Below are 25,579 nucleotides of genomic sequence, written 5' to 3'. Positions count from 1 at the left end.
TTAAATTATTTTGTATTCACATGGCTCTGAGATCAGAATTTGGCCTATATAGTCAATTCTACTGTTGTGATCCTAAATTAACTGCCAAGTTTGCACCAACAGTATACAAAACACTCTTCAGAATGTATTGTGGTCAGCACATTTTCCATGGTGCATGATGTTGAGAGCTTAGCAACTGTTTGTTTGATTATTTCAAAGAATGTTGTTGTGGTTTAGTTGGTATTGCTAGCGTGAATTAATGCTGGCTGTAGTATACCAGATATTAAAGATAAGTTTAAAATGCTTCTTAATTCATAGAAGCCACTGCAGAAAATCAAAATAAAAAAATCTAAGTGCTCAAACTTCTTCTAGGAGAAGGAGTTGGCCTTGATTCTAGCTTGTAATTCTGCTATGGTACTATATTTCCTAACTTTGGAAATATTTCCTTTCTTATATTTTTGATGCTGTGTCATTTTATCAAGTAAAATCTTATATATATTATGAAAGCAACTTACAATGTCTTACTCTATAAATGTCACAGTAATGTATGCTTCTTCTTATGATCACTTCTCATAATATTAATATAAATATCAAATACATCCTTACACATATTTACTTTTGAAGCATGAAACTGAAAGTGATCCCCAAGGAAATTATAAATTATAAAATATATATATATATATTGAAGAACTATTTATTCCTTTCAGACATTTGTGAATACTGAATAACAGTCTCACTTATCTTAAAGAAAATAATTTAATTTTATTAGACATTTAATGAGCAATGTGTATTTGATTGTTTTTAGAGACTGCAGACCAATGTAGAGAGGAAAACACAGCTAAGCAAAGTAAGGAATGGATGAAAGAACATAAAATGTTAAGACATGATATGAATTGCTGAGCTGCAGTCTGTTTCAACAGTTGCTATGGAAATTCTTTGTTGCTGGGTCTGTATTGTGTGAGCAATGAGGCATTCAAATGATGGAAGGGGTTACAGAGAGTTGGAAAAATAAAGGACCCTAAATATTGTGGTGTAAAGATTGAGAATAATCTTCAAATTTTTGTTTTGGGAATACAGGAATTTGATAGTCACATGAGAATGATTTGTGCTGTTTAAAAGTATACTTCAATGAGGGTCCTAATGGAACATGATTAGGCAAAGTTTGGCCATAAAACAAAGGAGAAATACATCTTATTCCCATGAGTCCCCAATCTTCTTAGTATTTGCCCCTCCAAAAGTAAGTGAGAATTAGGAAGGGGAGGATTTGCAATGTGCCCGTAAGGCTCATGGATTCAGGCTATTTCAGACCAGGTGGGGAGTCAGTTATGAAGTCCAGCGCTCGTGAGGGAGAGAACCCTGCCTTTAACATTCCTTCTTTTTACTGAGAGGGCATTTAGCTAGAGCGCTCTCATTGATGCTCATTACTTCATAAATACACCATTATCACATGGAAAAGTAGTATTCACGTAATGGGGCTTCAAAGCTGTTTAGTGTGTTCTGGGTAAAATAAATAAATGATAGTTATACTGTAGATTAATTACTGTAAATATTGATCCTGTGCATGGAGTTCAACTGTTTAAAGCTGTTGTTAGGACATATTTTCTTGTTGCCTTTGAATTATTAAGCAGAGATCTTTCCCTGGGATCAGGTGAGCATGTGGCATGCAGTCTGTGGTAATTTAACAGGAGACATATAAGTGAACTTTGGTCCTATCCATCATCTTTATCTGTTCCTGTTGCTGAACTGATAAACTATGTATTAAAAAGAAGTCCTTTGGCACCTTAAAGATAAACAGTTTTATTTGGGCATAAGCTTACATGGGTCAAAACCACTTCATCTCTGTGCATCAGATGAAGTGGTTTTGACCCATAAAAGCTTGTGCCCAATTATCTGTTAGTCTTTAAGGTACCACAGGACTCCTTGTTGTTTTTACAGATACAGACTAACACAGTAAACTCCTCTCAAGCTATGCACTGTGTTTTTTTAGCTCGATACCTCTCATGTCTTAATTTACAGAACACAGAGCCAATGTTTTTCTTTTGATGATGGTGGTAACCCAAAGATTTCAACAGATGAGAATATATATCTTGCAAATACAAGACTGAGGAAAAGGATTGTCCTGGAAAAGTTGTTAATGGAAGTTTTCTAAGGTGAGGTACACTTTAGACAGCCAGTCCACTGGAAAAATACATTCTCAAAATATTGTTCAGTAAGCCTATAGAATTATTAAATAAAGTGTGTGATAAGAAGGAAATGCAATTCAGTAAAAGGTTAAAGGAAGACTTTCAATTGATTTGGAGGCAGTTCTTCAGGATATGTTGTATGGCTTCTTCACTTTATAAGCTACATCACACAGACTTGTATCTCTGTAGTCAATGGCAATTTTCCCATTGACATCAGTGGAGAAGGATGAGGTCCATCATACGGCATATGAGGTAAATTGCATCCTAATTAATTAATTAATATATATCTGATATGCTCCTTTAGCGATGGCAAAGTGCCAGTGGGTGCTACTTTGATTTTGGCAACAAAGGGCATGCCTGTAAATTTAAATATTCTAGATTGGCTAGGGTAAGAGCTGATGATTCCAGATTAAAAGAAATCACCATCCACGGTATTTTAAACAATCAGAAAAGGAAATGGCATTTTTTAGGGGGGAAAAAACCGATCACTTTCAATTGCTGCATTGTTACAGTGGTCTAACTTTTGCAAAGTTTTGGACTACATCGATCTGTTGAGCTGCTGGGGGACCAGATTGCTCAGAGAACTGAGTACCTAAAATGTCTCAGAATGTAACTATAAAGATGAATCTTCATCAAGTGGGTCTGTTTTCAGTGGATCATGTGGAGAGTTGTTCTTGGCTCTATGCTATTTAGCATCTTTATCAATGACTGGGGAGAAAACATAAAATCATCACTGATAATGTTTGCAAATGACACCAAAATGGGAGAATAGTAAATAATGAAAAGGACAGATCACTATTAAGGAATTTTTGCAATTGGTGAGGTAAAGGTACTTATCGATGTGCAGATATTGACGTAGAATAAATGTACCCGAAAATCCATTTTAAATGCAGACAATGAAGTCTGGTCCCGTTCCTAGTTTTCATGGAGGGAAACATAACATTAGGACTGCGTCTAGACTGGCATGATTTTGCGGAAATACTTTTAACGGAAAAGTTTTTCCGTTAAAAGTATTTCTGCAAAAGCGCGTCTATATTGGCACGGATACTTTTGCGCAAAAGCATCCGTGGCCAGTCTAGTCATGATTTTGCGCAAGAAAGCTCTGGGCTTTTTCCTGAGCGGGAGCATGAAAGTATTTGTGCAAGAAGCATTGATTTTGTACATTACAAAGTCAGTGCTCTTGCACAAATTCAAGCGGCCAGTGAAGACAGCGGCCGCTTTTGCGCAAAATCTTGCCAGTCTAGACGCACCCTAGTTGTGTAGAATTATATCCTCTTTCTTCAGTGAGGAGTAGGTTCTGAAGAACACTCCCTTTAGAATCTCTAGATCGCTTCTGTAACATCATGCAGGATAAGAGATGGGTTGCTGATCTGTATTCTTGGGTACAAAACTTCTTCTGTATCATCCTTATTTCTGAGTAATTCTTTATTCTGTGCTGTATAGTGAATTCTGTTGTAACATTATGCCACATCACAGTGAATAAGTTAATGTGCTACCATAAATGACATTGAAATTACTTGTACCTGAAAATTTGTTCATCTGTACTTGCAGCATAAAAGCTTTTGTTTCATATATACCAAAGGAGGGACATCAATTAAAAATGTAAATTATGCTGAGAAATAAGTACTCACGTTTTAATGGAATACAAAGAAAACAATAGTTTCTGTTGATATTGCACAGCACAAGACAAAGCTGAAGTAGTTTAGATAGTCAGAGTCCTAAAATGAAATCATTTTCCAGGTCGCAGCTTTCTGTTCTTTACTATTTTATCAATCCTGGACTTCGTCTGACTCTCCCCCCAAGATTTTTCATAAAGCTTCAAAAAACATAATTTTGTTTTTCAAAGATTTTTTTAGAGATTTCTGCTCTTATTAAATGTGGTGGTGTTTATACTGTTAATTTCCTCCATAGCTTGATATTCTAAAACAAATGTTTGTAAGAGATGCATAGATATAATTAGCACCACATACTTACTGAGTTAAATTGCATCAGTAAGCCACAGCCCAAACCTTTTGAAGGGGCAATCTGATGAATATGATCCATGTTAAAATAACAAGACATTGACTTGTCTCACACAGGAATCTTCTGAGAAGTGTCCCATTAATCATGTTTTAAGTATTACCTACCATTAAGTATCATATTTTCTTTAGGAAAATAACTAGAAAGTGCAAATGCAAAATGAGAGTAAAATGGATTACTTAAAATCATGATGTACAATTAAAAACTTTAAACCCTGGACTTGAATACCTTTTACTTTTCTAATTGAAATGCGAACTAGAAAGGATTGCATCTACCCTGTTCTGTCTTTGATAGCTATTTTGGTTCATCATGGCTCAATAATTGGTTTGATTGCTGTGTTGGGCAACAATTGGATGAAATTGTGGTTTCCTAAGATTTCATTTTGAAATCTGAAAAACCTTGCTGTTTCAGCTGAAATTTGCTTTGTTGAACCTGACTGTGGGAAAGTTCTAATTTTGAATGCACACAAATGGGAGTAGGTGGGTGGATAGACAGTTTTGAACAGACTAAAGCTATTATTTCAGACAGTTTGGTGTATAAACATTTTAACAGTTTCCACATTCTAAGAAAGAGGAGACATATATGCAGGGGTGACATTTCAGATTTTGGAGTGTGTGGGGCTGACCTGTGTGTGCCGTGATGGGTGGGAAAGAAGAGAGTGAAATCACAGGGGTATGTACTGAGGACAGAGACTTCAGCAGTGTTACTGAGCATGCTCAATATAAGCCAAACACCAAATGGAGGGGGGGAACCAAGGCCATCAACCCTCTGCCCTCCCACCCCATGATCTCTATCCAGGGGCTACCAAGGCACTGGAAAACTAGTTTTTTGGCAGATATTTTAGCAGTTAGCTGACGGGAGCACTGTATCTAATTCCTATATAAAAGAAAGAAAATTAAATAAATATTAGGCCCACTCAGCTCTAACAGTAACATATTATTATATTTTGTGGCCAGCTGCTTACGGGACACTGGTTAGTCTTAACATTTTAATGTATAGACATACTTTGTGAAGAGAGAGAGGGGACTCCTGGGATCTGTCTTAACACTGGAAGATGCGTGGGGTCTACTAGGTTACAGCCAGAGGGCAGATACATTTCAGCTTTATATAAGAATATCAGAATGGCCATACTGGGTCAGACCAAAGGTCCTTCTAGCCCAGTATCCTCTCTACCAACAGTGGCCAATCCTAGGTGCTTCAGAAGGAATTAACAGAAGAGGCAATCATTATGATCCATCCCCTGTCACCCATTCCCTGCTTCTGGAAAACAGAAGCTAGGGATACCGTCCCTGCCCATTCTGGCTAGTAGTCAATGATGGACCGATCCTCCTTCAACTTGTTTTTACTTGTTGGAACCCTGTTATGGTTTTGGTCTTTCCACCGTCTCCGGGCAAAAGAGTTCTTCTAATTGATCGTAAAAAATAATGTATTTTGTTTGCTTAAAATCTGCTGCCTATAAATTTAATTGGGTCAGCTTCTTGTGTTATGTTAGTGAAGGAATAAATAACATTTCCTTATTCTGTTTTTTTTCCCACAACATTCGTGATATTCTAGACATCTGACATATCCCCCCCCCCAACCTTTAGTCATTTCTTTTCCATCCTGTAAAGTCCCAGTCTTGTTAATCTCTCCTCATATGGAAGCTGTTTCTTACCCCTAACAATTTATGTTTCCCTTTCTGTACCTTTTCCAAATCCAATGTATCTTTTAGATGGGTAGACCAGATCTGCATACAATATTCAAGATGCGGGAATACAATTACTTTATGTAGAGGCAATATAGTATTTTGTCTTATTACCTATTCCTTTCTTAACGATTCCCAATATTCTGTTAGCTTTTTAGTTTTTGGACTGCCACTGCACGTTGAGCAGATATTTTTAGGAAACTATCCACAGTGATTCCAAGATCTCTTTTTTGAGTAGTAACAGCTATTGTGTATCTTTAGTTAGGATTACATTTTTCCATGTGCATTACTTGTCATTTGTCAACATTGAACTCCATTTGCCTTTGTGTTGCCCAGTCACCCAATTTTGTGAAATCCCTTTGTAGCTTTTTGAGGTCAGAACATTTGTAAGTTTAACACAGTAATCCAAATGCAGATCCCTGCAGCACAACACTCATTCCTACTCTTCCCCTCCCCCCCCGGCCCCCATCTTTTAAATGTAGTATTGAGCAATGTTTTCATGATGATCTAATGATCCTTCAGTTACTGGAATGCCCAGTCTTTTGTTATTCTTGATCACGATGCCTTCCTCTTTTTATAACAAACTACCTGCCCCAAAGGCAAAGCTGCAAGCAGCTCAAATAAACTCTGTAGCATTTAAGAGTTGCCTGTGGAGTCAGGGCATTCAGCGTTAAGCTGACCTCAAGTATGAAATCCAGGGGGTTCAAACTCTGGAGATGGGGATATTGCCCTCCCACCCCCCATAAATGGCACCATTGCACATATTGCTATAAGAAAACAAGTGAATTTTCATATATCAGTGCCAAAATAGACATTATAAAATTGCTTTTAAATATTTAAACTTCAAATAGTTTGACCATTCATAGACCTGCCCAATGTGATGCTGTCAGTTTTGAAAACCTGTTACTTAAAAATAGTTTCAGATTTTGCATTAAAGTTTATACATTTTTTAATGGCTTAAGTTTCATGAAAAGTTCCTTGCCTAAATATTTTGCAATAATTTCAACAAAAAACATCTAATAGTTTTTCCTGTTAGCATTTTCCTGTTAGCTCAGTAATAACATGTCCCTGAGCTACCTGCCATTTTTGTGCAGATAGATATATATTTTTTATTTTTTCTCCTTTTTTAGTATGTGAAAGGCCCACACATTCAAAGAAAGTGGGGGAAAAAAGAGATTATTTTCTCTGTTTTTTTTTTTACATTTAAAGTAAATTTAAATGTTGTAGCTTTCAACAGTAAGAAAAAATAAGATTGAAGAGGTTTTTATGCAAGAGTACTTCTGTCATAAAAATTTTTCCCAAAGCAAGCTACTTGATAACTACTGTATTTCATAATACAGTTGACTTTAATTATAAAATAAAAAATCAAAATCAAACAATAGCAGTAATTTGGAGCAGAGACAGGAAGACTCTAGTAGCTTTTATATGGTTCAAATATAACCTCTGAAAAAGCTGGGAGAGGTTTAACATTGTAATAAAAAAGTTCAAATTGTAGTAGGCTTAGTTATTCAAAATTTTTGATAAATGTTTGAGTGAATTTTAGGATACTGCTCTTAAATCAAGGTATAAACTTCTAAATAGTTTAGCACCTAGTTATTTGGTTAGGTAATCTCTGTCCCCAAAACCAGCATTTCCGCCACCATGCCAGCCTGAAGCTAACTTGATATGAATAAGAAGTGGATGGCAGAATTTTTTATGGGGGATTCTCTATCCTGAAATTCATGGTACTCTCCTTGTTTTGCCAGAGCCAGAATCATTGCTCCATATGGGCAGCAGCAAAGAAAAATCTCTCTTCACAAGCCTTTTAAGGAAATTGAATGCCATAAGTAGAGGAGTTAAGACTGCAAGATATTCTTTGCAAGATATAAGTGAATAGAACATCTTTGGGCTTTTTGAGGTTTTTTTCCTCCTCTTTTGGAAGAATCTATATATTGGTATATTTCTGTAATAAAAATAATTCATTGATATTTTAAAGTTTTTAATGACCTATTTTACATGTTGGGATCGTTCTAGAACTATGGCTACATTCTAGATTTAAAAAAATGACAGACTCTCTGAATATAATTTCTAAATCATGGGGCTAGAGGAGGGAATAAAAATATTTGAATATAGTGTTAATTTTAAATTTTTGATAAATGTTACCATTCCTTGAAGCAAAATTTATATTAGCAGCTGTTTACAAGGCATTCAGATACTATTAATTCAAAAGAACAAAAACAAACAAATGAATACAAAAGTAAAACAAAAAACATTTCTTTCTGAAGTTTTGTATTTCACTTTCTGTCAAATAGCATTAGTGTTTTGAAGTCGTCTATTTTTATAGTCTTCTGTCCCTGAGTTGCACAACAGCTCTTCAAAAATTATTTCAATTTATTCAAAGAGTGCATATATTTTTGTTATAGTATCTTGTTTCTGAGCAGCATGCCAGCTCAATATTGTTACATTAAAGTTTTTTTTCCAATTCCTCCCAATTACAGTTTTTTCCATTTCCTGGCAAAATACATTTTTACAAAACAATTCTTCATTCTTTTAGACTACAAGTCCTTCTGTTCCTTTTTGGAGCTGTCTGATTAATTATATGTTAAGAATTAATGTTAAGAATTTACAGACAAGTCAGATTTACTGTGGTCTTTTAAGATCTGGGATGGAGAAGGGGGAAAAAAACACAGAACAAAATAAAATGCAGCAAAAAAATAGTATTGATCTTAAATGTTTGTTTGCTTGAAATATATGGGTTTGGGCAAGTAAACATCTTATTAGTGTTTTGGGGACCGTAATAATCAGCTTTAAATTGTGCATGTATGCCCTGATCCAATGCCTAGAACAAGGAACAAAAGTCTCAGTTTGCAATGGGAGAAGTCTAGGTTGGGTATTAGGAAAAAACTCCCGTAAAACTCCATTGGTCCGGCATCCAATGATCCGGCACTCCTGATGGTCCGGAACCATCTGGCACCCGGAAGTGCTCCGGGCAGCCAGACAATTGGAGCTGCTCTGCCCCCGACGTCCTCGATTCAGCTGCTGCTGAAACTGACCATGCTCTCCACTGCAATGGGAGAGGTGGGGAAAAAGCCTGAGGAGCAGTGCACTGCTGCACTGCTATTCCCCTGGCTGGGGAGTGGGGGTAGGGGAGTGTCAGTACGCAGAGTATTTCTACCTCCTCCTCCTGCCAGGGTCTGAACCATGTTGGTTCCTGAATTAGGGGTCACCGTTTACGGAGGTTCATATTTAACTTGGTCGCCACCCTTGTCCTCCTCCCCTCTGAAATCTTGAGGTGTTATATTGCAGGGCACAACTCATAAAATAAGGGGCAGGACTGGAAATCTGCTTCATTGATATGATGAGACAACAATCTAATATCTTTATTGGGATTTACTTCCATAATGTATAGATTCATGCATTTTGACTGTTTTAGGGAATATTTTCAATACTGATCTAGTACTGCTGGATCCCATTGCTAACCTAAGTAACCCTTTATTCGAACCTGGTACATTCCTGTGAAAAGTTTTGTTTTCACAAATAGTCAATTTTGGACACAAATTTCAACTAGCTCTACTAGTACATATAAATGTACCCTGAGGGCAGGGCACTGAACTTTATGATCTCTTGAGGTCCCCTCCAGTTCAAGTATTCTATGATTCAAGCTACATGCGCATTAACATAAAGATACAGAGAATTACAAATCTGATTTGCAAACAAATTTCACTTTCAGGTTTCTGAAGTGTTATTTAGTATGATGTTTAAATATTGTTTTGCTTAAATATCTTTAACATTATGAGATTTTACTTTTTTGTAGCTCTTGTCTTGGTCTGCAGGTTTAGTTCCCCTGATCTAGTGATAATTCATACCTCACAAGTTTTCCTTTGGCAAGGTTGAAATTATCCTATAAAATTACCTGGGACTCAAATTGGCAACTAATATTACTACCTGTTGATGACTATTAAAGCTATTGTGTGTATGGCTTTCCCAGTTCTACCAATAGAGCCTTATTATTTGTTTAGCTGAAGAGAGTCATGTACTGTATTACTGTGTTGGCCGACGTCCAGAAGCATGGACTGAAATTGGGAAGGAGGAGTTGAAAAATCCTATATAAAATAAATACTTAACACTTTTATCATGCTTTTCAACATCAAAGCTAGCTTTTTAATCTACAGAGATTAAAAAGTTTTCCAACTCTCCAGTCAATACAGTGATTAGATGTAACTATGGTCTGTTTTGTGCATGGAAGAAACTGAGGAAAAGAAATTAAGGTTAGACTACTGATTGCAAAAAATGACAACTTTTTACTCAATTCATCTGCTTCCTCTTATATTCTAAATCCCATCTGCTTACTTTATTGGCTTCTAACAAGTTTTTATTGCTTTTATTTGTATTAGCTATTCTTAGTATCATTATACAACAGTGAATTAGGTATTGGATTTGCTGAATTGTGCATCAGCAGAATTCATAGAATCATAGTCATGGCAAGGATCTAGAGAGGTCATCTTGTCTACTTGCCTGCACTTCTAGACAAGATTAAGTATTAACTATACCATAGAATCATTAGCTGAGTTTATAATCTTTATTACTGCTAATGTTATGCATTGCATTTATGTATTATGAAGTAAAATAGAGGGGTAGTGTAAAAAAACAAGCCAACTATACAATGAATTTTACATGTGAGTTCTTCATATGCGTTAAGTACCTCTTTACCCACAAGTTTATGGCAACTTTCAAGCACGATCAAGCTATGAATTGTAAATCAGATATAGAGATGTAGGCATAAATCTGAGGAGTTGAATTATTTAAACAGATATATGGATACGTCTGTAAATGCAAGAAACAAATTGGTGGAAAATCAGAAATATAAATCTCTTTTATGTGTAGTTAGAAAACACACAACATTTCTCCATTTAATTTTTGTATTTGTTCCCTCCCCAGTCTCACTAAATGCATATACTAAATGACATGTGGTATTTATGATTGGTTAATATGAGATTATTACCAGTTTAACATGCTAGTTATTTCTAAATTGGTTTAAAATAACTGATTTGGGAGATGATATGGCTTAATAAATTGGTAATGGGACATAAAGCCCTTGAACCCCAGGTCACTGGTGCAAATCCAGCCTGGGTCTGTAATAATCTGAACAACTATCATCAGGTGGTCTGTTTGGTCAAATATCCACCTCAGTAACAGAATAGTTAATATTGTCAGCAACGTTGCCAATATTAACTATTCTGTTACTGAGGTGGATATTTGACCAAATAGACCACTTGATGATAGTTCAGATTACTACAGTCTCAACAGAACGGTAAGTGAGCAGGCAGGTAAGTTAACTTTTTCTTTACTTCAGGTATCTAAAAGGATGTCAAAAGGAGGAGAGAGAAAACTTGTTCATCTTGGCCTCTGAGGATAGAACGAGAAGCAATGGGCTTAAACTGCAGCAAGGGAGGTTTAGGTTGGACATTGGGAAAAAGTTCCTAACTGTCAGTGTGGTCAAACACTGGAATAAATTGCCATGGGAGGTTGTGGAGATATTTAAGAGTAGGTTAGATAAATGTCTATCAGGGATGGTCTAGACAGTATATGGTCCTGCCATGAGGACAGGGGACTGGACTCGATGACCTCTCGAGGTCCCTTCCAGCCCTAGTAGTCTATGATTCTCCAGGTGTTTCTTCTGTATATGGTTTGAGACATGTTGCTGAAGTATGCCTGCTGCCTATCCAGTACCTTTCATGGATAACTTTGTAAATAAATTATTTAAAAAATAGTAATAGTTTATAGATGAAAGGTAGTGGATTGATTGTATTGGATAAAGCTTGTTGGTCTACATTTGGAGATAAGTTGTTGGTTATGACCTTAAAAGCCCAAGTGGCCTGGGGCTAGCCTTCCATGGAGACATTCTTACACTCTTCCTTCTCTGGGATTTCTTTTTGTAGTTTTGCATAAGAACATTCCTAAAGGGAAGGCACAGGGGTTGAAGTTCTGCCCTCCCCCAGATTCATACAGGGACATTGCTGGGATGTTTCCCTTCATCAGGGACCGAGGGGAAAGTGCACAGATTGCTTAGTTCCTCACTCTGCCTGGAGAGTGCAGGATTCAGACGTGCTGTGCACTTTGCTTTCAGTCCCTGAAAGGGATAGGATGGGGAAGAGCAAGTGGCTTTGGTATGAATCGCTTCACTTCCTCCCCTCCTGCTCTCTCCCTGGCCTATAGCCCTTCCTCACCCCCCTAGGCCTGACTCCTGCACCTCAGACACCCACCACCTGTTCTGAGCCCCTCCATAAGGCCCCAAGTTATATATGCTTTGATGCTTGCATGCCAGTAACCCAGGAGTGTAACATCCTTCCTCTTCAAATTAGATTCCTCAAAAGTTTGTTGTTTGTTTAAATTAAGGACCAGTCTGGCTGTGCTGCTTAGCACCTTGTCTGCACTCTTACATATCTGGATAGTTACCTTTCAAATTAAAAGGAATACATGCATTTCCTGGCTCACTGCTTTATCAAGTATCTTTTCAGTGGATAGCAGACTGCCCTATACAAGATAAAATAATACTTTCATTAGCTTTAACACCCTTTAGTCAGCTTTATTCCTTTCCAAAATATAGCTAGGATGTTGCTCTCAAATTGTATTCCAATACAGGCTGAACATTTCTAGTCTGGCGCTCTATAGACTGGCAACATCAATGGTCCAGCATGATTTTAGTTAGCTGGATGTCCACTTATCATGGGGGTAACCAAGTTTCCTGGGGTCCCATAAAATGTATTTACAGTCACCAGTTCTGGCTCTCAATTTTCTGTGCTATCATGTAGAAAATACGTACAAGTTGTCAAGAACAGTACGGAGGTTATCATTAGTGGCAGTAAATCCTTCTGGAGTTAAATGACAACTGGTTTCCTGCAGGGTTTTGTACTGAGAACAGTCCTGTTTAACATGTTAATTATGGAGTGGGAAAATGGACCTACTGTATTTAGTTGGTATATAGTCTTGCAAAAGGTACTAAAGCAGGAGGGAGAGCTGACACAGTAGATATAGTGACATTTTAGGAGCTTTTAAACTTGTAGGGTAAATTGTTAGATGACTAAAATACTCTTTTTAAATCCACAAAAATCCATAGTCAACATGGATTCACCAAGGTCAAGTCATTCCTGACCAAGCTGATCAGCTTCTTTGATGTGGTATCTGGTTCTGTGGTCATGGGGAACTCAGTGGATGTGAAATACCTTGACTTTAGCAAAGCTTTTGATACGGTCTCCCACAATATTCTTGACAGTAAGTTAAGGAAGTATGGGGATAAATAGACTGAAAGTTGGATAGAAAGCTGGCTACATTGTCGGGCCCAATAGGTAGTCATCAATGGCTCGATGTCTGGTTGGCTGTCAGTTTAAAGTGGACTGCCCCAAGGATCGGTTTTAGGGCCTGTTTTGTTCAACATCTTTATTAATAACCTGGATGAGGGGATGGATTGCACCCTCAGCAAGTATGCAGATGACACTAAGCTAGAGGGAGAGGCAGATACGTTGGAGGGTAGGGGGAGAGTCCAGAGTGACCTAGACAAATTGGAGGATTGGGTCAAAATAAATCTGATGAGGTTCAACAAGGACAAGTGCAGAGTCTTGAACTTGGGACGGAAGAATCCCAAGCATTGTTACAGCCTGTGGACTGACTGAATAGCTAAGTAGCAGTTCTGCATAAAAAGACCTGGGGATTACAGTGGATGAAAAGCTGGATATGAGTCAACAGTGTGCCCTTGTAGCCAAGAAGGCTAATGACGTATTAGTTTGTATTAGGAGGAGCATTGCCAGCAGATCTAGAGAAGTGATTATTCCCCTTTATTCAGCTCTAGTGAGGCCACATCTGTTTCCAGTTCTGGGCCCCTCCACTACAGAAAGGATGTGGATGCATTTGAGAGGGTCCAGCAGAGGGCAACCAAAATGATTAGGGGGCTGGAGCACCTGACTTATGAGTATAAGCTGAGGGATTTGGGCGTATTTAGTCTGCAGAAGAGAAGAGTGGGCGGGATTTGATAGCAGCCTTCAACTGCCTGAAGGGAGGTTCCAAAGAGAGTGGAGAGTGGCTGTTCTCCGTAGTGGCAAATGGCAGAACAAGGAGCAATGGTCTCAAGTTACAGTGGGGGAGATCTAGGTTGGATATTAGGAAAAACTATTTCCCTAGGAGGGTGGTGAAGCACTGGAATGGGTTACCTAGAGAGGTGGTGGAATCTCCATCCCTAGAGGTTTTTAAGTCCCAGCTTGACAAAGCCCTGGCTGGGATGATTTAGTTTGGGTTGGTCCTGCTTTGGGTGGGGGCTGGACTCAATGATCTCCTGAGGCCTCTTCCTGCCCTAGGTTTCTATGAAACATGTGTGATGTGAAAAGAATAAAAAAATAAAATAACCATTAAGTGGATTAAATATTAATGAGACAAGCAGAAAAGCACGCAGAAATGATGTGAGCAGTATCAGTATCCTAATACAGGCAGTCCCCGGGTTACGTACAAGATAGGGACTGTAGGTTTGTTCTTAAGTTGAATCTGTATGTAAGTCGGAACTGGCGTCCAGATTCAGCCACTGCTGAAACTGACCGCCAGTTCTGACTTACATACAGAATCAACTTAAGAACCCCAGGTGTCCCCAAGTCAGCTGCTGCTGAAACTGATCAGCAGCTGATTCCAGGAAGCCCGAGGCAACTCTGCCTCGGGCTTCCTGTAGTCAGCGCTGGTCAGTTTCAGCAGCAGCTAAATCAGGACGCCTGGGGCAGAGCAGCTGGGGTGCTGCTGGGTTGCCCGAGCCCCCCCGCGGCTTTGCAAAGCCTCGGGGGGGGGGGGGGGGGCTCAGGCAGCGAGGCAGCCCAGGCGCTCCTGGGCTGCATCGCTGCCGGCTTCCCGGAGGCTTTGCAAAGCCTCGGGGGGAACTCGGGCAGCGGCTTTGCTCCGCGGCTTCCTGGTCTGCAGACCAGGGAGATGCGGAGCAGCTTTTCTTGCCCGGAGTACACGGGCGGCAGGACCGTGAGGTCCCGCAGTCCGTGTACTCCGGGGCAGCCCCGTTCGTAACTGCGGATCCGACATAAGTCGGATCCGCGTAAGTCGGGGACTGCCTGTAGTGAGAATAGGTTGTTTTAAACAAAGGAATACCTGCTAAATCTAAAGAAATGACATTTTTGCTTTTATGCATATTTCTGGAACACTGTGAAGTTTTAAGGTGCCACAGGACTACTACTTGTTTTTAAAGTTACAGACACACATGGTTACCCCTCTGAAACTTTTAATTTAAGGGGTCTCTAGTAATTCTACAGAGCACAGAAGAGGGCCTTAAGATATGGAAGAAATCTTTTATAAGGAAAGGGAAAGTTGGGTGATTTCATTATTATTTACAAGTACAAAACTTTAGGAGTAGGTACAGTGATACTTAGAAGGAAGTGATTTATTTTCATAAATAAAAGTTGATAAGGAATGGCTTAGGCTACCTTTTAGAAACAGCCTATAGCAGGAGTTAACATTTGGAACAGTTTAGAGTATGATATTGTGAGCAAAAATCATCAACTACCTTAAAACAAAGATACAGGCAGTCCCCGGGTTACGTACAAGATAGGGACTGTAGGTTTGTTCTTAAGTTGAATCTGTATGTAAGTCGGAACTGGCGTCAGCCGCTGCTGAAACTGATCAGCGGCTGATTCCAGGAAGCCCGGGGCAGAGCAACTCTGCCTCAGGCTTCCTGTAGTCAGCCCCTGGTCAGTTTCAGCAGCGGCTGACTTGGGGACGCCTGGGGCAGAGCAGCTGGGGTGCTGCTGGGTTGCTCCAGTAGCGCTGTTCCTCAGCGCTACTGGAGCAACCCAGCAGCACCCCAGCTGCTCTGCCCCAGGCGTCCTGATTCAGTCACTGCTGAAACTGACCAGCAGCGGCTGAATCAGGACGCCTGGGGCAGAGCAGCTGGGGTGCTGCCGGGTTGGTACAGTAGTGCCGAGGAGCAGCGCTGCGGGACCAACCCGGCAGCGCCCCAGCTGCTCTAGCCCAGGCGTAGGCAAGAAAAGCCTGGTCTGCTGGTGGGGGCACTAGCTGCACCCCCCCCCGCCCCAGCAGACCAGGGAGACGCAGGTGGCAGGACCGCCCGTGTCCTCCATGGCTTTGCTCCGTCTCCCAGGTCTGCTGACCAGGGAGACGGGGAGCAAAGCTGCGGAGCACGCCCGCAGCGGGACAGCCCAGGTGCGCCCGGGCTGTCCAACTGCGGGCGTGCTCCGCGTCTCCCTGGTCTGCTGGGGGGGCTCCCCCCCCCCAGCAGACAAGGGAGACGTGGAGCAGCTTTTCTCGCCCCGGAGGACGGGGGCTTGACAAATTTTTGAAACCATCTGGCAACCCTATGGACAAACCACACGATTGCCCAGGGCCACGAATTGGTTAGGACCATCCCTGCTCAGAGGTACCAGTTCATTAGAGCCCATTAAAATAGGTGGTTCAGGTTTCCATCTGAGGTCATGGGAGCCTATACGACTAAGTTGCTGTGTCAGTGAACAGTGGTTTAGTGGTCCTGGGTAAAATTGTTTAGAGTCAAAGTCAGTGTCTCAGCCTTTCCAGGCTACTGTACCTTATGTTCCACCTCACTTAAAAACTACTTGCTTACAAAGTCGGACATAAAAACACAAATGTCACAACACGTTATTACTGAACAATTGTTTACATATAATTTTACTAGCAGATGTACCCAGCGTTGCTCGGGTCCTTCATGGTAGTAAAGTGTGGGTGTTTTTAATTAAAAGGAAAATTTACATACTTTATTTGAATGGTGGGACTCAGGGTAGGGTTGGGGTGCAGGAGGCAAAGCAGGAGCTTTGGTGTGTGGCGGTCTTGGAGCAGAGTGTGGAAGGTGCAGGAGTCAGAGGAGGGAGTGGGAGGTGCAGGTGTCAGGGTGGGGACTGGAAGGTATATGCAGGGCTTAGGGCAGGGGATGGGAAATGCTGGAGTCAGGGTAGGGGTAAAGGGTTCAGGGCAGGTGGCTGTTTGTGTGTGTGGGGGGGCCTCAGGGTAGGGGTTGGGGTACAGGGATCAGGGCAGAGATTTGGGTGTAGGGGCTTATAGCAAGGGGTGGTGGTGTAGGAATAGGGCAGAGGGTGGAGAGTGCTGGAATGAGGACAGTGGGTGAGGGACTCAAGATACAGGGTTTGGTGCATGTGGGAGGGGGCAGGGGCAGGTGGTGGTGGTGCAGAAATCAGGGAAGGGGTTTTGATTGGGAGGGGACTAGAGTTGGGGCCTGGGGTGGAGTGTGAGGGCTGGACATGGGGGGAGGGATCAGGGGATCAGGGTTTGGTGTGGGGGGGCTCAGGGTAGGGGGAATGAGGTTAGGGGACTCAGAGTCATGGGTGGGGATGCAGGAGTCAGGGCAAGAGGCTCAGAGCAGGGAGCTGAGAAGCTGGTGGGGAATTACTGGGGCCACCCATAGTGGCGCAGGTGGCGCTGCTCTGGCAGCAGCTCTTTCTGGGGAGCTGGGGCTGCGCTTCCCATATGGTGGCTCCTTCTGGAGGTCTGGGGCTGTGGTCCCTTCCCATGTTCTGGAAAACATTCCCTTTCAAGGCGCCTCACATTTTCCTGGCACAACAAAGCCCTGACTTTGTTTTAAGTTAAGAGAAGAGGAAGCTGCCTTTCAAATTTGGTGGTCCTAAAGGACCCGCAGACGGACACACGCACGCTAATTAACATAGTTGAAAACCGGATACCTAGCAAATGTAGGTATGTGTACCCCATATTGAGACCCATTTGTCTAAGTGATGTAAGAGCCTTTTAATGGGACTTTGGTGCTTTTCAAAATGAGACTAAGTGTAAGCTATCCTATGTACTTTTGAGGCTCTTTTCTTCCCTGTCGTCATAATTATTCTTTGGACAAAAGTGCATATTTAAGTGCATTGAAATAAAAAAGACATTGGAATTAAAAAAAAACAACCCCTAGTTGGAAAAAATGTAATTAAGCATTTACAATTTGACCTTAATTATTTTCCTTTGTGTGTCAAGCAATCACGCTCTAATTTTTATTCAGTTGTACAGATGGCAATGCTACCTTTGGGTGTGTGCTACATGCGTAATCACATTTGGTTATTTTTCTTGAGAGAGAAAAAGCAGCATATTTAAGAAACAAAATAAACAGGTATGTCGAAAACTTTCAGATGAAATGAACAGAGACAAATAACTCTTCAAACCATCCTGGCCCATCTTTTAATTTTCTTCATTAGGTAAGATGATTTGTGCCTCCCATGTTAACTTCTGTTATTTCAGCCAGATCTCTTGAAGGCTGTGCGGCTTGTCAGTGACTGATAACAGGTGTATCTACCCATGGGGTATTTTTCCTCTCTGCCTTCTTCTGTCACTTCTTTTCCTTTGTACTGTTTGTGTCTTTCTTTCTTTCAATCTACCTCTTTCCTTTCATACTTCCCTGGATTTGTGTTTTTGCTCACCTCTTGCACAATTACCATACCATTCAGATCCTTTCTACTTTGTGCCAATAGTTGCTTTTTCTACTGGATTGAGAAAAAGGCTAGGAACCAGGATCTTTTGAATTCCAGTACTAACTCTTGCACTGATGTATAGTATGACTTTGGGTGAGTCACTTACAACCTAATGCAATATAGAGAAGCCAAGTTTATTGGGGGAGGAAACTTAGATTCTTAAAGCACATGGGATAGCTACATGTCTTACAACATTTTTCTCTTAACAGATACCAATCAGGTAAGAAGAGAACACTTTGAGAGTAAAAGTGTAGTGGTGAAGGATCACATATTGTGCCAGAGAATCAGATTTAGAGTACATTTACCACATGCAACATTCTTCAAGCACTGTGGCTCTTCTGAAAATGAGACTTGGAGTTCTCTAATCCCTTAAAAACTTTTTTAAAGTGTTGTACATTTATCCATTTAAAATCATATGTCTCAATATTCTTAGGCACAAGGGCTCTTCTAGATGAGAAATAGGAATCTGAGAGTCGTATAAAAGCAAAGTTGAAGTTGCTTAATTTACCTGAACTGTGCGCTTCATGCCTCACAGTTTTTTCTCAACGACAGCAGTGGTCACCAACCAGTAGATCGGGATCTATGGGTAGATTTTGGAGTCTCTGACAGGTGATCCTGACTGGTTTGGCTAAGAGGATACTTCAGCTGCTCCTCCCCCCACTGCACAACTCCTGCCCTTAGCCTGGGAGCTTCCCTCCACCCCCTGGGAGCCTCCTGCTTGTGGTACACAGTAGGAAAGGGAAATGAGGGGTGCTGATGTCAGGGTGCCCCTTCTTCCACCCTTTATTCTATCTCCACAGAACGGGGGAAGGAAGCACAGGGCTTGGGATGGAAGGAGTTTGCTAGTTGCTTTTGAGAGTGGTGCAGGGCCAGGGCAGGGGTGAGCCTGCCTTAGCCCCACTGCACTACCACCCAGGAGCCACCTGTGGTAAACAGTGTCCTGCTGGAGCCAGCTCCGAACTCCTGCACCAGTCGGCTGTGTCTACACTGGGCCACTTATTCTGGAAAATCAGCCGCTTTTCCGGAATAAGCTGTGAGCTGTCTACACTGGCCCTTGAATTTCCGGAAAAGCAACAACGCTCTACTGTACAAAATCAGCCGCTATTCCGGAAAAACTATTCTGCTCCCGCTCGGGCATAAGTCCTTATTCCGGAACACTGTTCCGGAAAAGGGCCAGTGTAGACAGCCCAGTAGTCTTTTCTGGAAAAAAGCCCTGATCGCGAAAATGGCGATCGGGGCTCTTTTCCGGAAAAGCTTGTCTACATTGGCCAGAGATGCTTTTCTGGAAAAAAGGGCTTTTCCGGAAAAGCAGCCTGCCAATGTAGATGCTCCTTTTCCGGAAAAACTGAAAACGGAATAGTATTCCATTTTAAGCAGTTCCGGAAATTCATGCCAGTGTAGACACAGCCGTCATGTACCCCCGTCTACACCCCAAGTCCCTGCCCTAGCTCTGAGCCCCCCCAGATCCAAACTCCTTTACAGAGCCAGCACCCTGAACCCCCTCCTGCACCCCAACTCCCTGCCCCAGGCTCAGCTCAGAGCCCCCTCACATTCCAAATCCCTCAGCCCAAGAATAGAACCTGTGTGCCCCAACTCTCTGCCCCTGCCTGGTGAAAGGGACGGAGAATGGGAGAACGGAGTGAGCAGGGATAAGGCCTCGGAGAAGGGGCACGAAGGAGGCAGGGAAAAGGTATTTGGGTTTAAGGTAGATCCTGGATTGCACTTAAATTCAAAAAGTGATTTCTTGCTTAAAAAGGTTGGAGACCCCTGAACTACAGTGTTCCACTAAGGAATTTTCAAAATGCATTAATGGTGTGCTTGGTCAACCTTAACTATGAATTAATTGTTGGTTGGTTGTTGGTTTTGTCTGGGATATTCCCTATATTTATCTACTACACGGGGCTGTTGAGAACTAATACATATTTCCACTGATTTTTGGAAATGTAAGCCTTTATGAAAAGTCTAAGCTATTGTCCCACTTTTGCTTATTCCAACTCTCTTGGTTTTTTTTTTCTACTTTTCAGTTTTGCCTTTCCTTTGTCTGTTTTTTAAAGCAAACGAGTATCCTTTGCCTAACATTATCTCCTTCCAGAGATAATTTAGTGTTAGCAGTACTGTTCTGTATTCCTCCACCACTGTCACTGTCCACCACATCATTCATTATTGCTGATGATCCAGTCTGTAGAAGTAGTATCTTGCACCTTTTGTCTGAAGCATCTGGTACTGAGCACTGTAGACACTGACATACATGAGTCAAAGGACTGATCTACTATTTCAGTTCCTGTGTTTCTGGGAAATCATAACTTTATTCTGTTAAGCAAATAATTTTTTACATTTGGAAAGCTAATGATTACTTTTGCTATTATACTTAAGTAGTTGCAAACTTAGATGATATGCACGGTAATTTCACAGTAACTTGGACTCTTAAAATGAATCTTTGTGAGATTTTGAAGGAACGGGGATGTACTAAGTGGAGAGAGATGTTTCTGAAAGACTGATTTGGAGATGCTTCCTCATAATGGACAATGTTGTGAATGAGGAACTTCTGCACACAGCCACGCAATGCTGCCACAGAGATGAGATTGGGAACATCTTCAGATTCTCTCAGAGAGATTCTCCAGTTTTATTCCTGATATTTAAAGAACCACAAGATTATTAATCTGTGGATGAAGGCAACACACTGAAGTGTAGTAGACTCAAGAGGTTGATTCTTCCACTCTGACTGAAAAAGACAAGATTCACATAGTAAAATATGTCAATATTTTGTTTTGTAAACACTCAAGGTGTAGTGTGGACTATTCAGGCAGAGTTCCACTGATAATAGGATTCTCCGCAGACACAGAGGCCTCCACTAGAGGCTTGATTTAGGAAGGAGGCATACGTTTTTAAAAATTCTTATCTTTATAGGTGGTGTTCTTTGCTATTGCTGATGTTCGATACCATAAAGGTATTTAGCTCCTCCTGAGCTTGCAAATTGTAGAATCTTAAGTCATTCTTTAATTTCTTAATCTTAACATCTTTTAAAAGAAATAATTTATGGAAGATATGTTTGCCTATACTAAACCTTATACAATGGTTTTACCGTTATTGGACTGAAAAATACTTATTTTGTGTTTCAGAAATCCTTAAATCAAGTGAAAGATATATTCTGGCAGATTTCTGGGTTAGGAAATTTGTAAAATAATAGGTTTCCATGAATAGTGAGACAATATTCTATTAAAATGTGCTATGATGACAAAATGTGAAATTAGTTTTAATATATTTACTGCAGTCATCTGCTGCAAACTGTTCATCAAAAATATGATGTCTAGAATATAGTAACATTACATATTTCCACTATTGACAATATGCTGGTAGGTTCAAAATTTACATCATGCTGTCAGCAGAACAATAATGAATAAATTTCTAAGACAGCTTTTGTACAGCACATCCTCTTCAATAAACATTTAGAAAGATATCCGTTTCAGTTTAGTTAAGTGAAACTTACTCTGAATGAAGAGCAGCACATACCTCTAAATTTATAATTGTTGATACGCAAACTAACTTAAGCTTTCAAGAAACATTGGATTATGGTTTATCTAACTACATTCTCAATATAGATTTTCAAAATGAAAATAAAGCAGAAACTCCTAGAGGAAAGGAAGAAAATTAAAGTAACTTGGAAAAGATTGTTTGCGGTGTTGTAGCCATGTTGGTCCCAGGATATTCGAAAAACAAGACAAGGGAGACAATATCTTTCATTGGACCATCTTCTGTTAGTGAGAGAAATTTTTGAGCTTGCACAGAAGATATTACATCCCTCACCTTGTCTCTTCTGCAAAATATTGGCCTTCTTTCTGAGCTGGGAAATTAAGGGTGTGTCTAGACTACAGAGTTTTGTTGACAAAAGTGGACTTTTGTCGACAAAACTATACCTGCGTCTACACTACCGCTGAGTTCTGTCGACATAACGTCGACAGAACTCAGCAGTTTTGTCGATGTTGGTAAACCTCATTTTACGAGGCATAATGCCTTCTGTCGACAGAGTTCTGTCGACAGAAGGTGTTATTGCATGTAGGGTTGTGTCTAGACTACAGGGTTTTGTCGACAAAGCAGCTTGCTTTGTCGACAGAACTGAATGTAGTCTAGACGCTCTTTGTCGACAGAAGCTTTGTCGACAGTATCTGTCAACAAAACTTCTGTCGACAAAACCCTGTAGTCTAGACGTACTCTAAGGTGAAAAGAGAGATTGTTTCCTGACAACAATCTTTTCTCTCTAGTACTAAAAAGAAATAATCTACTATATATTTGAGAGAAACTTTAAAAAATAAACAGTCTAGCAGCACCTTAAAGACTAACAAAACATGTAGATGGTATCATGAGCTTTTTGTGGGCAAAACTCACTTCTTCGTGGTTTTGCCCACAGAAGCTCATGATACTATCTACATGTTTTGTTAGTCTTTAAGGTGCTACTAGACTGTTTATTTTTTAAAGTTTTTCCTGTTGCAGACTAACTCGACTACCCCTCTAAAATATTTGAGAGAGTTTGTCTGTTGGTCTCTTTGTTCATTCAAGAGCTCTTCCTAAACAGTATGAGCTAGGACCGCCAAATTCATTATTATCTTATCATACATAAAGCAGCGTAAGGGTTTGGATGTGCCTGGAATATAATTGCTTCTCACAAAACCATACAGAAAAGAGTCAGAATCACCAGGCAGGTGAGAGAGGCTGGCTAGGGGTGCATGCCTCTATCTGGGACTATCCCACCTCTAGCCTCCCACCCCTGAGGAGTATTGCTGACTGTTCCCCTTCAGGAGTGAGGGGAAAGCACACAGTTTGCTGCATTCCTCACTCTCTCTGGGGAGCACAGGGGGCAGATGAGCTGTGCACTTTGCTCTTGCTCTCTGATAGTGACAGGAAGGGGAAGAGCAAGCAACCATGGTATGAATTTCCGAGGGGGGCACCCTAGCTCCTTGCCAATCTCTCTCTACACATGCACACACACAGAGTCCAGAGCCACTCCTCATCCTCCCCTGCCCAGAGCTACTCCTCACCCTCCACACCTTACTCCTCCACCCCTTCAAGCCCTCAACTCCCTGCCCTTAGTCCTTCCTAATGACCCGAGCAATGCTGAATAAATATGCTAATATTTTATATTTAAATAAAAATAGTAATTGTATTAAGTCTTGTGATTATTATCTGTTAACAGATAGTCTCTTCCTATTATATAATAGGCCGGTGTTAATGTCGTGCCATGACGTCTGGATTGGCTTATGGCCATGAGTGCCTACCTCATGGTGGACTATCAAAAGCAGCACTGAGACCCACAAACTGATGGTATATTCTATAATGAGATTTCAGGAAGTCAGTACCAAATTGAACTTCTGTAGTAATACAATAGTGTTATAATGGAATCACAGGAAATCCTCTTAGACACTGGGCAAGCTAGTCTATGTGATAAATGATCACTTGAACTAAAACTCACAAAATATTAAGATTGCACCCAGTGCCAACAGATTAGTTACTCATCCAGGGCATGTCGACACTATAGAGAAAATTGACTCTCCAAAGGTTGATCTTCTATCATTCGATTTAGCATGTCTCGTGTAGACTAGTGTTCCTTCTGTGCTGTGACACAGTAGCACAGCTTCACAGACGATTGAATAGTCCCACTCAGTCAGAGGCTCAGGGCTCCCAGCATGGAGCTGACTGACTGGGCGGGGCTGATTAATCAGCTGTGAAGCTGTGCTGCCACACAGCTTAGATGGAACACTGGTGTTGACCCCCAAATTGAACACTGAGAGCAACCTCCACTGGTGTCTAGTACTCCTTGATCTGTGTGGAGTAAGGGAAGCCGACGGGAATGTGTGCTCCAATCAGCCTCCCTCAGTGTATATGCCACGGTGGCTCGGATTAAGGTAAAGTGAATCCAGCTATTCATTTTTTGGTGACTGAATGGCGTACCTTAAGCCAACCTGCCTGGTCTAGTGTAAACCAAACCTCAGAGTGATTTTGATTCCTAAATTTCATGCCAAAGACTACTCTGGTAGTGAACTGTGTAACAAATTAAAGGTTTATTTACCAGCACAAAGAAATGAGGGTTATTGAGAGGTTAATGCAGGTAAAATACATGTATAAGTGAGTCACAGTCTATAGTTCCGAATGTACCAGAGATGTAGTAATCTACCAGTTTCTCAAATATCTCCTATGGCTCCCCAGAAATACTCTGTGAATCACTGTGGTCTTGTTTGGTTCTTGGAACTGCTGGCCCCACCCCTTCGCCACAGAGCCCCGCCCTTTCCATCCATATCCTGGTTGCCCACAGCCCTGTTCAGGTGGATGATGTAGGGTGGCAGCCAGGGCAGGGCCCAGCAGTGTATGGGGTGTGGCTGCATTGTCTGCCTTGCAGGGGCAGCGGGAGCCCCATTGCAGAGGGTGGGGGAAGAGCTGCAGCCTCAGCAGCAGGGAGGGGGCTCTTTGCAGCCTGAGGGCATCGAGCGCTTACTGCTCCCCCAGCCCTCGCTGTGCAGAACAAGCGGGGTCAGAAGCAGCTCCCTGCTCCCCACAATGGCAGTGAATGGCACAGCCCTGGCCTCTGCACACTCCACCTACAGAAAGCTCCAGAATACATTCAAACATCAGAACTGACACGAGGACAGATTTCCTGTGTGTAAAAAGCTGTGTCAGCGACATGCCTCTGAGGAGCTGAGTACCTGTATCCAGGTAGAGCCACAAGCTCGGGAAGCAGCATTTTTTACTGGCCCGACTTCTGTTGGTGCAAGACACAAGCCTTAGCACCCTGCAGAACTCTTCAGTATAAAATAGTAAAGTCAGAGAGGGCTATTAGATAAATAAGAGTGGATGCTTGGCTCTCTTTGGGTATGTCTAGAGTACATGGCTCCATCGACGGAGCCATGTAGATGAGTTTACTAGACATAGGAAAATGAAGCGGTGATTTAAATAATCGCCACTTCACTTACATCAAAATGTCCGCCGCGCTGTGCCGATCAGCTGTTTGGAGGCACAGCGGGTCTGTCTGGACAAGGGAAGCCTTTGTCAACCGTTCTGGTAAACCTCATTTCACGAGGCATACCGGAGTGGTTGACGAAGGCTTCCCTTGTCGACCGCAGCGCGTCCAGACTGGATCATCAAATCCTTCTGTCCATTGCAATGTCCTAATTCAGAGGCAGGATAATGCCTTTGAATCACCTATTTGTTTTGTCCTAAATTTTATTTTCAATTTTTCCTTTGCTTGTGCTGTTCTATTA

The 25,579-nt window shown here is 41.3% G+C and overlaps 1 protein-coding gene and 1 long non-coding RNA gene across 8 annotated transcripts in view; both read left to right on the top strand.

The window, feature by feature from the left end:
• CTNNA2 (catenin alpha 2) overlaps positions 1-25,579 on the top strand; it is a 781,915-nt gene that overhangs the window by 77,088 nt on the left and 679,248 nt on the right. The gene's annotated exons all lie outside the window — the stretch shown is intronic.
• Positions 784-8,258, top strand: LOC112546667 (uncharacterized). Its single transcript, XR_003090380.2, has 3 exons — positions 784-826; positions 1,996-2,129; positions 7,611-8,258. It is a non-coding gene; the product is annotated as an uncharacterized LOC112546667 (long non-coding RNA).

Source organism: Pelodiscus sinensis, chromosome 5 (genome assembly GCF_049634645.1).
Source record: "Pelodiscus sinensis isolate JC-2024 chromosome 5, ASM4963464v1, whole genome shotgun sequence".
NCBI classification, from domain to species: domain Eukaryota; kingdom Metazoa; phylum Chordata; order Testudines; family Trionychidae; genus Pelodiscus; species Pelodiscus sinensis.
This window is presented reverse-complemented; position numbering and strand designations above follow the sequence as displayed.